The sequence below is a fragment of the Dermacentor silvarum genome, chromosome 3, assembly GCF_013339745.2.
Source record: "Dermacentor silvarum isolate Dsil-2018 chromosome 3, BIME_Dsil_1.4, whole genome shotgun sequence".
In the NCBI taxonomy this organism is placed as follows: Eukaryota; Metazoa; Arthropoda; class Arachnida; order Ixodida; family Ixodidae; genus Dermacentor; species Dermacentor silvarum.
Window position 1 is genome coordinate 106,327,424 of NC_051156.1, and position 14,804 is coordinate 106,342,227.

The following is a 14,804-nucleotide window of genomic DNA, read 5'->3' on the forward strand; positions in this document are numbered from 1 at the left end:
TCTGGCATGCCATTACAATGTTCTGACACGTGTCCAGATTTTGTTTGCAGCATACACATACCTGACCCTGTAGCGAACATTTGTTCCTGTATTAACGCGAGAGCGTTGAGGGCCCGGTGTCGCAAAAAATCAGGTATCGGCGTCAGGCGCGGACCGTCGTTTAGCGAAACATCATTCCGAACCACAAGCATGCAGTCTCTCCGCGTGGCGCAGAAGTGTTACTGAACTAAATGAATGCCTCAAAGTAAAATGCGTCAGGAAAAATGTAAAGTACCACCTAAACACAACCTACACACATGACAGCGTCGGATTGTAATTTTAATATATGGAAACATAATTCCGTTACGCGAAACCCAAACAAAAACGCCTTTTCCCACGTTTCTACCAATCATAGAGCGGCACCTCCCGCTCGGTTCCTTGCACCAACACCATCCAGATGGCGCTCGCCTGGAAGGTGAAGAAACAAAAAGAAGGCTGCGGTTACCGGAAACCGTGACAAGCAGTCAGGGATCTTTGAATGCTATAGTGTTCCACTCTTAAAGGCGATGCTTATGCGTCCTCCATTTTTGGGGTTTTGTACTTAGGCAGGCCAGCTCTAACGTAAAAAGTAAAAGCAATGCCCTTCGTATTGTAGTGCAACGTTTAGTTCTTACGTTTGTTCCTGTCCTAATGATGTACCAACCAGCCCAGACCACCACACTCCTTCATATATTTACAGGTTTTTTGTTGGTTGTCTTTGGAAAACTTAATGGGCTTTTCTTGTTTCCGCCCTTTTCATCCAATTTGTTGTCTTTGTTTCTTGCACTACCTTTTTTGATTACTCTAGGTTGTCTACATATACTTCCAATTACCCTGTACTAGGGTGCCAACTTTATCGACCACTGTGTCAATAGTTGTGGTGCCAATCCTCGACGGGCGAAAATGTTATGTCACTCTTAGCGCGTTTATTTGGGCTCATGTCATTTAAGTGATCATCGTACTTAAACGACAAAATAAACGTGTAGAACAAAAGTAACATGCGTGCTATTTTTCTCGCGGAACGGCGTAGACCACGTGATGTGGAGCCAGACCTAACGAGTACTGGTCACAAATAATTTTTCTGTTCTTTTTTTTTTTGCAACATGGAGCCCATCCGGTGCAAGAAGTGCACGGTTTCCAACATTATGACAGCACGACGTCCCGAAATACATGCGCCAGAATAACCACTAGGCTGCTTTTATGTCAATGTTGATTATGTGCTGTCGATACAAGCAAACCTAGCACCGCATGCGACCAGCATTAGCTTTCTTTCCGCGCTTATTATCAGACGGATTCGTCCTTACCGACTTCCCCCACTATCATTGCTGCATAGAGGAAGAAGACCCTAAGACTAAATCGCCTATTAGCAGGAGACCGTCCAGTCCGAACAATTTGCCCCCTCCCCCGCAGGAAATAAGAGCAACTGCCTCATAGAGAACATACTTCTCAAATGAACTGTGATACACCACAAAAACGTGGTGTATCGTGGTGTATGAACGTGGTGCACCACAACAACGTGTTCCTGCGCAACTTTAACTCGATGAAAGTACGTCCAACAATGCTGTCCCGTTAACTTACCATTGAAGGATGCTGTAAGGTCGCTTATCCAAAACCACTGTCCAGACAATGCTTGAGCAATTCGAGACAATGGAAAGCTTGCGTCAGGCCGACTCGATTTTCTTAGAAAAGCTCCTTTTATGTTGCCGCTTCTTGCGCAGATGGTCATGTAAGATCTGTTTGTTCTGCAGGCTGCCAAATTTAGTCGTTGGCGTTGCCTTGAGATGACATTCAGTTTACGTACTGCGTGGCCGAGCTTGCCGCGGGGTTTGCTGTGCGCGCAAATACTGATTCCATCTTGCCAAAAACACAGCAAAACATTCATGGACACTGATTGACCGAACCAAAAGCACCTAATATTCAAGTTAGTCGGAACGAAGGAAATCAGTAATTTTCAGTGCTAGCAATTATTTCGAGGCAATTGCAACGTTGCTGGACCGCTACGTCATCTCCTTACTGGCACTGCAGCATTCCCGTACTGCAGCATTTCGTGATGCTTGCCGTGTAATACGCGCAATGATTTTCTTGCGCAGAAGCTGTTATTTATCACCATACAGGGAGCAGAGAACGGGAAGAACATTCTTTCTTCACTTTTTCAGAGGAACTGGGCATAACACGAAAGTGGAAATATGTATTCTCAGAAGCACTGGCAGCTTCACTGCACTGACAAACACAAGTCCATAAACGCGCGTAATCTTCTATTATTAATCACAGTTTCACTCGAAGGACTAAGTAATGACAGTGAAAGCAAACACACGAGACCAGTGCTGCTGCGAGCTTAAACATAACTCCAGGGGCTACCAGGTGTTATATGTGTATCAGACAGGTCGGAGATTCCGCATAAAAAGTTCGGAATCGATGGCAGTGATGTTTATGGTATAGATAAATATCTATATACGAGCAGTTTTGAAGGGTGATATATCGTGAATCAGCCCTATTTTGTCCGCAAACTCATTCCAGTCCCTGGCGGTGCGTACTAAGAAAGATTGCAGAAATGTTATGTGGGCACCTGGCGGGATCACAGCGCTGCTATGACTTGTGTGATGGCCTCGGTGTACCGGTTGAATGAGCTGGCTATCGCGTGGGTTGCATAAAGACAGAGGCGTGAAATTTGACGGGGTGAAGGGAGAGTATGCAGTTGTAGCCGACATTCCAAAGCGAAGAGGCAAGAGTAGTAGGAATAATCAGAAAGAACAAGTGTAGCTGCACAATTTTAGACTTATTCCTGCCCTGATTCCCAATTCCTAGGCATGCATAATCAAAGGTGACGCATGTATATTCAAGTTTCGGCAGCAATACAGTTTGTAATAACAAACAAGTAGCTTTACGGATGGAGGTGTCCTGGAAAGGTTACGCGCCGTATGTATTGAAGGGCATGGTTATTGTAGTTTATTAAGTTGTTTACGGTGGTTGGGCCAAGATAGGGTTTAAGGTAGATAGGTAATCTAAGTGTCTGACCGAACTTGTGGCAACCATAGTGTGTTCAATATTTACGTAAGTAGGAGGAGTAAAGTTTTCGCGACGATGAAACGAGATTTGTAGTGTCTTACTGGCGTTCAGCAGCGTCAGGCATGTAACACACCAGTGCACAGTGTGCGAGAGGTCGTGTTGGAGAGACAAAAATTCAGTGAGGTCAGGGTGTTTATTAGGCGGTAGAGAACGCAATCGTCTGCTAATAGACGGGTTTTAAAGTGACAGGGTGGAATGTCGTTGACGTCTACCAGGAACATTAGAGGTACGTGGATGGTGAGTGGTTGTTAGCATATAGGCACGGCTTTCAATTAGTTAGAAAGCTGTAAATCCACTTGAAAAGATGCGGGAGATGGTTAAGACATGAGAGTTTGAGCAGAAGACGACAATGGGGTGTTTTGTCAAACGCTTTTCTGAAATAAAAAAAATTGTGCTTCAATTGGACCTTCGAGACCATACTAGCAACGCCGGAAGGCGCTCTATACAGCAAGGATGGGGCCACACACTCAATTTAGGATTTGGCAGTGGTACTGCAGGGGACTCCACCATAAAAGATGCACCCTGCAGCAGTTTGTTCGCACTCACAAAGAAAAGTCACATGTTATATCATTGCAAGAAACGATGACTGATCAGGTTTCACTCCAGGGATACAATGCTCTTGCTCTACGTGGGGACGGCAGAGGAATCCGCACATTAGTCAGCAGCAAGTTCACTTTCGTCGCACACGATCTAGGGGTCCGCCCTAGCAAGACGGATACCTCCCTAGTCGAAGTCCATCCCAAGTCAATCAAACAACTCCAGCATTTTTATACTTAACGTATACAGCAGCCCGAGCGATCACAGACAACGTTTCAAAAACATCATCACTAGGGCAACGAAACTCGTCGGAAACTCTCCACTGGTTGTGGCCGGCGATTTCAAGTTCACACTTGGAACTACCCGCACGACACGGTCAAGGGCAGAATCCTGTGGCAGGAGGTGGGAGATGCGGGACTTTCTCAATTGACGGACCCAGCCTTTCCCACCAGACGCTGCACCTCCTCGACCAGGGACTCGATCTGTCCCGGACCTCGCCTTTGTTAAAAACGCTGGCTCAGCCGTGTGATCTAATCTGCTCGGTAGCAATCATTACATCACGGCCACCACCAGCCTACAAGTGGAGCAGAAAAGAAAAAAGGCCTTCTCGGTCCCTGACTGGGACAAATTCCGTGAGGTTTGCAAGACCCGCGCCGCCCGTGGAGAAAAGCCCGAGAGCCTCGTCCAGTGGTCCGAACCTAATTCTGCAAGATGTCTGCTTCACCACCAAAACCATACAGACAGATCTGCAGACAGACAAAATGGATAGCAGGCTAGCACACCTACTCGAGGCCAAGCAATCAATCCTCGAGAGGTGGAAAAGCCAACGCTTGAATCGCAAGCTCAGGATGAAGATAGCCGAGATCACCAAACAGATCGACGAGCACTGCCAAGCCCTTTCTAGGTAGCAATGGGACGAAATTTGCAATTCAATCGACGGGCAGATATGCACGGGAGGGAGGTGGAATCTTCACAAACACTTGCTCGACGACTCCGGCACCAAGTCAAACCAGAGAAGTGTCCTCGCTAAAGCGCTCCACGAAGCCAAGAAGTCGTCTTCGGAAGATGAAGTGCTGGTGATGCTAGCTAAGAAGTACCTGCAGCTCAAAACTGTGACCGATGAGGCGAGATACCCAGTATACAAAAGGAATCCGAACTCCGTGCTGGACGAGCCTCTCCAAGTCAGTGAAATCTGCCGCGCCCTACACGACCTCAATGGTAGGTCGGCACCCGGCCCGGATCACATTAACAACAAGGCTCTCAGAAACCTAGAGGACGAATCGGTCGAGTTTCTCACAGTGGAGATAAATCGCATTTGGGAGGAGGGAATTGTACCGGAACAATGGAAGGAGGCGAAGGTCATACTCATCCCAAAACCCGGTAAACCGCCGAGCTTGGACAACCTCCGCCACATATCACTGACGTCATGTGTAGGGAAGGTGGTCGAACACGCAATCCATTACAGAATTGCCGAGTATATCGAGACCAACAACCTTTTTCCTCACAACATGATAGGTTTCAGGCCAGGCCTCTCCACCCAGGATGCCATGAAGCTCATCAAGATCAAAATCCTGGAACGCTGCAGTCGGGACACGAGTGCAGGTCCTTCTCCAGGTCCTTAGTTTGGACCTGGAGAAGGCCTTTGATAACATCCGTTACGAGTTCGTTCTCGACGCCATCTCCAAACTCGACCTGGGCTCGTCCTTCCATGCCTTCGTCAGGTCGTTCTTGAGCAAACGATGCACCATCCTCAAGGCTGGAGATTAGGAATCAGAGAAAACGGAGCTGAGCGGAAGAGGCACCTCCCAGGGGTCAGTCATCTCATCGCTCCTCTTCAACATCGCAATGGTCGACCTCTCGAGATACCTAGGCAACATCCAGGGCATCGGTCACACGATCTACGCGGACGACATCACTGTCTGGTGTGCCGGAGGCAGTGACGGACAAGTCGAAGCCGCACTCCAGGAAGCTGTCGACGCTACAGAGCGCATTCTCTACAGCACAACTAGAAAGGGCCGCAAGCCACAGGACTGGAAACCCCCACCGAAATCGACATGAATCTCTACATCAAGTGCGGCGATCCGATTCCCAAAGTCGCGACCATTAGAATCTTGGGAATGACACTCGAAGGGGCGGGCACAAATAGCATCACCATTCACAGACTAGCAAAGAAGACGGATATCGTCATCAGTTCAATCAAGCGGGTAATTAACAGAAGGAGCGGCCTGAGTGAAGAGAATCTGATAAGGCTAGTCCACGCTTTCTTGTTACGCCATTTCGCGTACCACATCATCATAACCCCCGCCCAGCGCAATATGCATCCCCAGCGCAACGTGGAAAGAAGGAAGGCCAGGGTCGTGGCGCTCCCTGGCCTTCCCTGGCGGCAGCTGCTTCGTTGGCGCGGCCGCATATGGCAACAGCAAAAATTTCACAGTAGTGTCCATCAACCACAGGGGTTCGACCGTTAACGCAGCTTCGGTACGAAGCACGTCGTCACGTGCGGCCGAGCAAGTGGCCATTGCCTTGGCCCTCCTGGACGAGAAACATGCCAACATCTTCAGCGACTCCAGGGCAGCCATCCGCGCCTTCAGCGTTGGCGCCATGTGTACGGAAGCCTGTCGCAACCTCGACGGCACAAGCATCGCCACCCACACTCTCACGTGGTTCCCCGATGACATGGGATCCATCATGGGAGGCCCCACAAACCTCAACGAGCTGGCACTCTCCAAGGCGCGAGGTTTCGCTTTCCGCGACCATGGAGAACTGCCCGGCTGGTTCGCAGTGGTGGAGAACAGAGATCAACCGACAACATATAACGAAATTACGCAGCACTTTTATCTCGGCAGGAGAGACTTTCCCCTTCCTCACAAGAAGTTAAATAGAGCGCAGGCATTGACCCTCAGATTATTGCAAACAGGTTCGTATCCCAGCCCGGCTTTATTACACAAGCTTTATCCCGTCACTTATGTCAGTAGTTCTTGCAGACACTGCAATGACTTCGCTAGCCTAGACCATATGCTCTGGCGTTGCCCCTCGTTGCGAGGCACGGAACAAATCAATGAGGACAAGTGGCTCTCCGCTATCAAGAGCCCCGACGCCGGGGCGCAACTATAGGCTCTAGAGGGCCCACGATGTGGCGGTCGGGCATGACCTGACTGTCCCACGCAACGTGGGAGCGGCCCGCTGCGCGCTGAGTCGCGTACCTCAGGACTTTCATTCCATCCATCAATTCAACCGTTATCTTCAAGATTAGGGTGAAAATCATGTAAATATAATGTTAGTTGCATGTTATATGAGTGACCTTTACGGAATCCGGGCTGGTTTGGGTAAAAAGCTCCCAGATTATAAAAAGTTCGCATGATGAATGTAGATCGTGCGGTCCATGAGTTTGCATCAAACACTGCTAACCCCTTCGCCCGCATCTGTGGATGTGACCTATTTTCGCCATTTCTATGCTGTGGTAGCAATGAATAGTGCACAAATATAAAGCTTAGTGTAAATTGAACATTTTGCTAGCCTACATTATTTTCACTTTACTTCTGAGTGACATCTATCGTTACAAAGTATACAGCTTTGATGTAGGCACTGCCGTGTTTTACGTGATGTTCGACGTGGGGCATGTCAGTAGCAACCTCGAAATAATTTTTTTTCTTGAAATGCGTGTGGCCAATAAATAATTCATGCATGTAATTTGAGCGGGTAATTCAATTATTTTATGAAGAAACGTAGCGTGAATAACTTTACAATATTTTAATACTTAGTTACTCTGTAATTGCGATGACCCATCATAAAATGCAGTCTTTCTACCACCTTGATTTCTACCACCTGAGAATTTTAAGACTTGACTGAACGAAACAGACCTTTATATATATTATGACGTCTCTGTTGGCACGACGTTTATTCGGCCCGACTACTCGGCATTGAACCAGTACACGCCAAATGATGATAATCCAATGGAAATGAAGATGAGGATCGAGCAACGTAGGATTATGGTGATGATATACAGATGAAGAAGACGTGCGCAACAAACGCCCACACTAATTTCTCCCTCACGTGGAAGCGGCCATCCTGGCCGCAGGTCAAGGTGACGAAGAACGCCGCGTGACGAATTTCATGCGGGAGACATGAACGACCTCGGTGCTGCGACAACGGCAGTCTGTTGCGGCGACAAACGGAGTCACGCGATAATTGAAGGGTGATGTCTGCTCCATAACTATGTATGGCCCGATGAATCGCGGCTGGAACTTGTCGCACAAACCACGAGTGTGAATGAGCGTCAATAGGATCATTTTGTCACCAGGTCGGAAGCACACTACGCGATGGAATGCGTCGTAAATGATCTTCCGGTCTTGTCTGGCCGCTGTGTTTACACGAGCACGCTGGTGACACTGGGCGAGTCGTGAAACGAATTCTTCGCTAGACGGTGTAGTTGGGTTGACAGGAGAATCGAAGAAAGAAACGTCTAGAATGGAAGTAGGCGACCTAGGTAAAACGGCAAGTAGCTGGTGACGCTGAACGGCCGTGTTGTAAGCGAAAGTGAGAGATCGTACAAGCTTACCCAATTCTTGTGATCAGGCTGAATGTATGCGGCGATCATGTCCGCAAGCGTGCCATGAAATCGCCCTGCCAAGCCGTTAGTCTGTCGGTTGGTAACTCGAAGCTGTGTTGTGTGTGGTTCCAGAGTCGCGCAGGACTACGTTTAAAAGTTGCGAGAAAGGTCTTTCCGCGGTCGCTCAGCAGCACCCGAGGAGAACCATGGCGAAAAATTATAGCTTATATAATTCAGGTGTTTTATTCTAAAGTTGAACCAAGACAAGTTTTTCGTGCAACGAGATCTGTTGCTCGCAGTAATTGTAGGAATGTACAGTTTTGTCAAGCCCTGCATTTTAGACATCAACAGAGACCGAATGATTTTTTTTAGCTTGGATGGTACTTTGAGGCAAAATCGTTACAAAAAACTCCTAGGTCGCGTTTATGGCGCTGTGATCGAATTTATTGTAGCGTGCTAGTATTTTTGATTCCTTTATTTGAATTTATCAAACGGAAACGTCACATGGACAACTATCTGAGGAGGACGCTTATTTCTAATAATCGTTATCTTTACAAATGAACGCCTTTGGTTGGCAGTCACACTCTGGAATGCAACCAACCAAAATATACACCATTTCGCAATTTTAAGACGTCCCTGTATGTTACGCCGTCCTAATAGACAGTAGACGTAATCATCATCATCATCAGCCTATATTTTATGTCCACTGCAGGACGAAGGCCTCTCCCTGCGATCTCCAATTACCCCTGTCTTGCGCTAGCGTATTCCAACTTGCGCCAGCAAATTTCCTAACATCATCCCCCAACCTAGTTTTCTGCCATCCTCGACTGTGCTTCCCTTCTCTTGGTATCCATTCTATAACTCAAATGGTCCACCGGTTATCCATCCCACGCATTACATGGCCTGCCCAGCTCCATTTTTTCCTTTTAATGTCAACTCGAATATCGGCTGTCCCCGTTTGCTCTCTGATCCACACCTCTCTATTCGTGTCTCTTAACGTTAGGCCTAACATTTTTCGTTCCATCGCTCTTTGTGAGGTTCTTAACTTGATCTCGAGCTTCTTTATTAACCTCCAAGTTTCTGCCCCATATGTTAACACCGGTAGAATGCAATGATTGTACACTTTCGTTTCAACGACAGTGATAAGCTGCCAGTCAGTATATCGCAATGCCTGCCGTATGCACTCCAACCCAATTTTATTCTTCTGTGCATTTCTTTCTCATGATCAGGGTCCCCTGTGAGTAATTGACCTAGATGAACGTACTCCTTCACAGATTCTAGAGGCTGACTGGCAATCCTGAATTCTTGTTCCCTTGCCAGGCTATTGATCATTTTCTTTGTCTTCTGCATGTTCATCTTCAACCCAATTCTTACACTTTCTCGATTAAGGTCCTCAATCATTTGCTGTAATTTGCCTACACTGTTGCTGAATAGGACAATGTCATCTGCAAACCGAAGGTTGCTGAGATATTCGCCGTTGATCCTCACTCCTAAGCCTTCCCAGTGTGAGAGCTTGAATACTTCTTTTAAGCATGCACTGAATAGCATTGGAGAGATTGTGTCTCCTTGCCTGACCCCTTTCTTGAGAGGTAACTTTCTACTTCTCTTGTGGAGAGCCAAGGCAGCTGTGGAATCCTTGTAGATATTTGCTAGGATATCCACGTATGCCCCCTGTACTCCTTGAAAACGCAATGCCTCTATGACTGCTGGTATCTCTACTGAATCAAATGCCTTTTCATAATCTATAAAAGCCATATAGAGAGGTTCATTGTACTCCGCAGATTTCTCGATTACCTGATTGATGACATGAATATGATCAATCGTAGAATATCCCTTCCTGAAGCCAGCCTGTACTCTTCGTTGGCTGAAGTCAAGTGTTGCCCTGATTCTATTAGAAATTATCTTGGTGAATATTTTCTTGGTCTATAATTCTTCAATTCTTTAATGTATCCCTTCTTATGGATTAGTATTATGTTGGCGTTCTTCCAGCTCTCTTGTGCACTTCAAGTTGTGAGGCATTGCGTATAAAGGGCCGCAAGCTTTTCAAGTATGATATTTCCTCCACCTTTGATAAAATCTACTGTGATTCCATCTTCTCCAGCAGCTTTTCCCCTGGTCATGTCTTTCAAGGCCCTTCTAACTTCATCGCTAGTTATAGAAGGAGCCTCTGCATCCAGTTCATCACTATTTCGAATGAAAGTAGCTTGGCTGTTTTGGGCACTGTACAGGTTAGTATAGAGTTCTTCCGCTGTTTTTACTGTCATCGAAATTGCTAATGATATTACTATGCTTATCTTTCAGTGCATACATCTTGCCTTGTCCTATGCCAAGATTTCTTCTTACTGATTTAATACTGCGTCCATATTTTACGGCTTCCTCAATCTTTCTCACGTTTTAACTAATCTCTTCAGTTGGACACTTTCATGTTTTGTCGTTTCTTTATTAGGTCCTTTGTTTCTTGGGAGAGGTTACCTAATGGTTGCCTTGGTGCCTTACCCCCTACTTCAATTGCTGCTTCTTAGATCAACCTAGTTACGGTTTCATTTATTACATCTATGTTGTCTTTATCTTCATTTTCTAAAGCTGCGTATTTGTTTGGGAGCACAAGCCTGAATTGGTCTGCTTTTACACTTACTGCCTCTAGGTTGGCCTGTTTCCTCTTGACTAATTTCACTCTTTCTCTCTTCAAATTGAGAAAAATCCTAGACCTCACTAACCTATGGTCACTGCACTTTACCTTACCTAACACCTGCACTATGCACTATGCACTATCCTGCACTATGCTTGGATCGGAAGAGAGTATGAAATCGATTTCATTCCTTGCTTCTCCATTAGGGCTTTTCCAGGTCCACTTCCTGTTGCTGCGCTTCCTGAAGAAGGTATTCATTATTCGGAGCCTATTCCTTTCCGCGAATTCTACTAACATCTCTCCTCTTGCATTCTTAGAACCGATGCCGTAGTGACTTGCTCACCAACCTGCGTTTTCCCCACTTTTGCGTAGACATAATAAGTTACGAGAAACACTCACAGAACAATATGTTTCCGAGAGTGGCTATAATAGATCTACATGTCGTTAGAATTAAAACTGCTGTCAAGCTTTCATGTGCTCCCTGAACTTTTGCCTTCGTCTGCAGAACTTCGTCTGATGAGGCGAGAGTGGTCTACTGTTAGTCAGCTTGCACAACTCTGTTCACGCTTCTCTTTCCGACTCGGTCTTCCTTGTTATGTGATTACTGTTATCTAAATGGGAACTTTTGGCGCAGCACCCACGTCACATACAACAGGCCCTTGCTACACGAGTTCCTTGCGCAATGACCAAGCGCTGGTTCACAAGCTTTCTTTGAATGAATGAACGAATGAATGAATGAATGAATGAGTGAATGAATGAATGAATGAATGAATGAATGAATGAATGAATGAATGAATGAATGAATGAATGAATGAATGAGTGAGTGAGTGAGTGAGTGAGTGAGTGAGTGAGTGAGTGAGTGAGTGAGTGAGTGAGTGAGTGAGTGAGTGATTAGGTGAGTGAGTGAGTGAGTGAGTGAGTGAGCGAAACTTCATTTAGCTGTATTAAGGTGTAATTGAAGATTAAACCCGAGGCAAACCACAGCGGGGCATTTTCAATCACCAAGCACGTAACCCCTTTACCTTCATATTAACCGAGAGGTATTCCACAAATCGTTAACTTTCTAGATGCCATCTTTACTGCACTCATTTACGTGAGCACAAATGCATGTCAACAAACAGCAGCAGTCGGTCTATGTTCTAAGTTGGAAGTTCACCTTTCGAATAATCACCTATGTTTATATTCTCTGAGCTTATAGTGATATTTACAGGCAAACAAATTGCTCTCCTGTGATGTGTTATTAAAAGATCATTGGAGGAATGAATTGCTGAATGTAACGACGCCGTCATACAGGTCGTCAAACAGAACATTACAGTGACATTGGAACTACTGGTACAAAAGTGCTGATAAATTTGAGTCTTCTGAAAGTGAACGCGTTTCTTAGTATCATTGTAGCTAGTTGTATGGGCGTTCGAGAGATCGTGGACTGGTACTAAGTTACGCAATGATGTCTTTTTCCAGCGTTCGAAAAATTCGTGCACTCATCACAGAAAAATGACCATCAAGGTAAGTTCTATGGCAGTTTCATAAGCACTACCGTAAAATTTCTAAACTAAAGGCATTCTGAGTGAAAATATTTGTTACATTTTAGCATAACTCTTTTCTACTCGGTGAGCTCGTTCAAAGATATAGCAGACGCAGTTTTCAAAACTGCGTTAAGCTTGTACATAAAGTCAACCTGTCATAGATGAATAGTTACAGAGAAAGGCTAGCTTCTAAACACAGACTACAGTGATATTTTGCGTAAACAAGCCCATTTTTTCCTCGTGAACTATTCAGTTATGCGTGAAAGCTGACAGTCGCTTTTATGAAGATATAGCCATCCAGCAAGACTGTGCTCACAAATTTTTTGTAGTTCAGCGCGTCACAAGAAAAAGAAACTGCAGATATCGAACGCATTCAGCACAGCAAGAAGCGTTCGGCTATAAGTTCGCTTCAGGCCGCTGAGAGCTGCCTTAACGGGAAACGCAATGAGAAAATACAAGTAACCATAGAAGCCATAATATCTATTTCGCTGCCCTGTCAAGTTCCTTTTTCATTTTAGCAGTCTCTATATCTAATACATAGCAAATTGTTTTCTCGTTTGCGAGAGGACCTTACGGAAACCTAAGGCTCGGTTTTCTAATTGAGTTACCTCAGTTTAGGAAAATACAGGGTCAGTCTAGGCTTTCCGTTATTATGGGGCAATGGCCTCCTTGCGAGTTAGCACTGGGAGATTCTACCGCAATCCTCTTTAGTTTCTTATAGATGATAATTCAGAGAATTTCATGCTTTATTTTAAGGCCTATTCATTTTTCAACACAATTCTGCTGTCTCACACTCTGCAATACCAGATTGAGTTTAATATTCGCTAAATAAATTGACACTACAACGAGCTGGACGTTCTGAATGTTAGCAAATCACCAAAACCGCGTTATGCCACATTCCATACACCGTTCGCAGAGCTTGTTCGCGCCATGTAGCGGCCACATGTGAATATTTAATATTTATGTGAAGGTAAAAAAACCAAGAAATAGCAAACATTGATGCGAATCCTGCGCATTGGGATTCCGTCACAGTTGCTGTTTATGCAAGGATAAAACAGAAACAAAAGCAGGCTGAAAGCAAAAAAGCTACATTAAGGCTTAAAATACCTCTGCGACAAAACCATCACGGATGGAGGCAGAGAAAGCAAAAAGCAGCGCTCAACAGTACTTTATAGTGTACGGCAGGAATAAAAACTCATCTAGTGTTCGTTGGCTGAACGACTTCAACACTTAGCCTACTTACTGGAAACAGCAGTGGAAAACTTTTAAGCGCTTCTAGCTATTTCGGAATATCTGCTGAAGCTTTAAGCCCTAGCGGAGCCATATGGAAGCATTCCCCGCGATCTACGTGCATGTACTTGTGCAATACGTAAGGGGAAACGCCGAACGGACATTGGGACCTCGAAGTGTACAGACAAGTTCCACTGTTGCACTGTTTGCTGACGAAATCAGTAGAATTGTGTTATTAATGCATTAGGTACGGGAGAGCGTTTGCGTGACAAAAGTAATAGCGGTGGTACTACAACAATCCCTGATGCATAACGTGCTTTTGTTGCCGCTTTCAGATGGACATGAAAGAAGAAAGCGTTACCCAATTCTGAAGTACTTTAAAGCATCTGAAGACAATGAAAACTTTGGGGGACAAGAAGGGGCAGACTGGTCCGGTAGCTCCGAGGAAAGCAGCGCCGAAAGCCGCTTGCCTGTCGAAGGCTTGTCCCATATATTCAATGAAATAAAGAAAGTTCACCGATAAATTAAAAAATAGGAAAATTAGCCAATTTATACCCAGTTCAAGAACCATCACTTCGTGCAATATTACGCATTAGAGTACTAAAGGCCTGATTTTCCGCAATATAAATATTTATTTACGATATCGTTCTTTGAAAACCTGTCGTGCACGACCCCAGGTTAGCTATCTATTCTCCAAAATGAAATACGTTCTTGACAGACCTCGCTAGAGCCCTCCAGAATGTTCATTACCAGCGATCAGTAATTCAACGCGACTGAATTTTTGGCGTGGCACAAGAAACTGCACGAAAGTATTTTATTTACATGGCACGATCGGCCCATGAGGGGGCCTAACGCGCGTCCCTGACATAAAGCCCCCGGATCTTCTAAATTTAGCGAAAAGCTTCGATCTCGCCGCCGTGATGCGCTTTCGGACAATTAGGGAGCCTACATGCAACGTCGTTTTAGGGTGGTAACAGCACCAAGATTTTGACCGCTATTTACCGCCAAATTTGGTGGGTAGCCATTTTGGTCCCCAGTCTTTCTGCCTTTTTTGTCACGCTCTGATGTACTCATGTTCGCACGCGATCTACTAAATTTCTTTAATTTAGTTTTGCGCCAATGCTCACAAGAAACCTGCATACATCTTTAATATACTAGTTGCATTTTCCTTTTACTTTAACACATCAAACTTACTTTTCTATTGCATGTCGTGCGACACATGAAAAGCAACAAGTTATAAGGCACGATG

At 45.4% G+C, this 14,804-nt stretch overlaps 1 long non-coding RNA gene across 1 annotated transcript in view; it reads left to right on the top strand.

The window, feature by feature from the left end:
• LOC125943926 (uncharacterized) overlaps positions 1 to 14,097 on the top strand; it is a 39,429-nt gene extending 25,332 nt beyond the window's left edge. The window contains exons 2-3 of the long non-coding RNA XR_007465994.1: positions 12,261 to 12,305; positions 13,891 to 14,097. This is a non-coding gene — a long non-coding RNA (uncharacterized LOC125943926). The remainder of the gene's footprint in view (positions 1 to 12,260; positions 12,306 to 13,890) is intronic.
• Positions 14,098 to 14,804: the final 707 nt, after the last annotated feature.